Raw genomic sequence first — 3,075 nt, forward strand, 5'->3', positions numbered from 1 at the left:
AAAACACATTAGACTATAGAAAAACATTTCTATTTTGAAGGTAATGTTTTTAGAAAATATAACCATTTCCTACTGGGGCCATTGGCCTTGGGAATCTCAATGCAGGTCAGAGGTGATCTTCTTTTTGATTGCATGATTGCATCATCCCCTTTCCTCACCACTCCCCCTCCTGTTCATCCATATCTCCCCTCCTATGTCATCTCGAGCTCCTTCCCTTTATCAGGGTCAAGCCCACAGTGCTAGTGTGGTTGTTTGGACAGATAGAACAAGCTCTTCTTTTGCTGTATGCTATAACAAAGAAGTGATATTTCTTTAAAGCAAATTGAGCAAGTTGGCTCATTCATCTCTTCCTCTTTTTACTGCCTCCTTATCTCCACTGTTCATCATCCTATTTTCTGTTTTTACCTCTTAATTTCCATTTATCTTTTATAACAACTCTTCCTTCTTGAAGCTGTAGTGTGCCACTATTTTACATTAATGAACGTCCGTTACATGCAAGCCATTACCAAATGAGTAGAGACAAAGCTAATTAGGCCTATCAGCTCCACAAAACTCTCCCTGTATTTCTCTGCATGGCTATGCTTACAAAATGGTGTCGTCTGGTGACAATTGTGTGCAGAAGCTCAAGGGATGTATCACCGCACCTGCGAGGAGGAGGGGTGGGGGTGCAATCACCGAAGGTTTGCGTCATGTGGATGCCTCGACAGTGTTGTTGTCATTACTTAGAATTCCCCATTGACTTACATTGTAGCAATTGTTTTCACCACTGCCAACTGCAGCAATCTTGCTTAATACTGGACCAATATCAAAGATTGTTGTTCCCATCAGTCAATTAGACACTACAAACTAAAATGGTAGGCTAGTGACCCTTTAATTACTACGTATGAATGAATGTGTGTGTAGACTGTATACCGACACGTTGAGTAATCCTAGTGGATTCCCCTTCATCTCAGAGTTCAGGTCCACCCCAAACAAATTTCATTATCAGTTGAAAGTAGTTCTCACAGTTCTTCCAAACATTCAGCTTTTTCTAGTTGAAGAAGCAGCTGACTCATCCAAGTCACCCTGAAGGGGAAGAATTATTGATGGTGCTTTGGCTTGTAGAAACATTCAAAGTCAGATGACTAACTGTTGATGCTGACAGTGTAACTGTGGAATTACAGAGAGGGAAAGTGACAGAAAGGCCCCCAATGCGTTTTCAGGAGAAAACATTTTGTTTAGGAGACAAACACAATCCCTACCAACCACACAAAATATCGGAATAGATCAAGTGCCAACATTAATTAAAAAGTAGTGACAGAAGATGGATTTCTCCCATATTAGTCTGATGAATATAAATGCTTCCTCCGTAAACACATGCCGTCTCCATGAGGTTGCCCAGCAACCAGCAAAGACACCAGAAACTCACTGTGTCTGGCCAGGAAAAAGTCTGGCACATAACCCTGTGTAAGTCGGTTTTTGTACAGGTTTCACGAATTAAATATAATGTTTGATTGAGATACAGTACGCTGGTAGGAAGATTTTGTTAACTTTGGACAGTCAGGCTAGCTGTTTCCCTCTGTTTCAAGTCTTTGCGTTAAGCTTAGCTAACCGTCTGGTGGCTTTAGCTTCATACATACATGAGAGTAGTTTCAATTTTTACACTATCAGTAAGAAAGGGAATATGCATAATTCCCAAAATATTGAACTTGTCATTGTTTTAATTGATTAAAGAAGCTGTATACCTTTTCCACAATGCTTCGTTCTCCCTCTCCTTGCTTTCTGTCAGATCTCTGATGAAGGGAACAACAAAAGCTTACCCTGATTGGTCTGACGGGAAGCTGTATTTAAAAGTTCCAGTGGTGAATGAATCATGTATAAAACTGCACTGTGTGAGTAACGTCATGAGAGCAACTTTCCTGGCATGGTCTGTAGCACCAGCTTCAAAGATGTTTTATTTTCTTTTGCCAGTGCCACATCCTTCAGCTTGCCCAAAACAAAGTGGCAGGGGCTTGAGTTGCTAAAGTGACGGATTGAAGCTTTAAAGCCTCTGTAATGATCTCTTGTGGTGATTATTGTAGAAGGAGAGTGTGTCATGTAGATGGATAGTGTATTTCTGTGGTTTGCGTATGCATGGAGGAGGAGCAGGAGAAGGAGGAAGAGGAGGGGGTGGAGCAGGGTGAGTTCAAAGGGGACGAGGATGGGTGCATGCATGTGTAGTTAGTTGTGTACAGATATATACAGTACATGTCTGTGTGTACACTTGTATATGTGTGCTTGTCAGTGCAAGTCACCCTGCCACTGTCTCTCTGAAAGCACTTAGCAGACACAGTCCAGCGGCCCTGTAAAGAGCTCCTGTCTAATGTCCACTGTCCCTCTCTTCCTGGGCATTATGTAAGGAAAACACTGAGACCTCATTTGAAAAACATGCTCCTGGACTTTATCCTGGATTTCATCATGCAATCATTTCCACAATCGTGATGACAAAAATAAAGACATCAGTTGCAGACATGCAGTACTGTACCTTGGGTAAGGCTGGAATTTGTTTTTAGCTTTTGGTAGGTGACTAAATTTGGAAATCCTTAACATAGCAGTGGAAGATTAAAGCATGTCATCTCTTTGGAAATACAAAGGCTGGTCTGTAACAGTGTGGGAAAACATTAAAGGCATAGCAAAAGCACATTAAAAAGACTTTTCAAAATTTGGAAATTGTAGCCGTAATTTAAGTTAGCTCTGCACTTTAAATAACAGTGACATCAAGTGTTTTTTTAATTAAATCATAACCTTGGGACAGATTTAGACTGTAAGCATGATTTAGAACATTTTAACATTGAGGCCCTTTGTGTACAGGGAGCCTGCATTGCAGTGGCATCACAGCTAAAACAATAGACAGACTCCCTTAGAGATGGTCAATAATTCAATGAGACACTTTTCAAGATGGAGTGGTTTGAGGACATAAACGAGATTGCACAGAAAACACTTCTTTTTTTAAATTAGCTGAACAATGGTAATTATAGTTAAGGTCAAAAGCCATTTTTCAGAGGCCGTATATCTTGTTAATTCTCTGAATAAGATTAGAAAAAGCTCATAAATTAC

Source organism: Etheostoma spectabile, chromosome 3 (genome assembly GCF_008692095.1).
Source record: "Etheostoma spectabile isolate EspeVRDwgs_2016 chromosome 3, UIUC_Espe_1.0, whole genome shotgun sequence".
Taxonomy (NCBI): domain Eukaryota; kingdom Metazoa; phylum Chordata; class Actinopteri; order Perciformes; family Percidae; genus Etheostoma; species Etheostoma spectabile.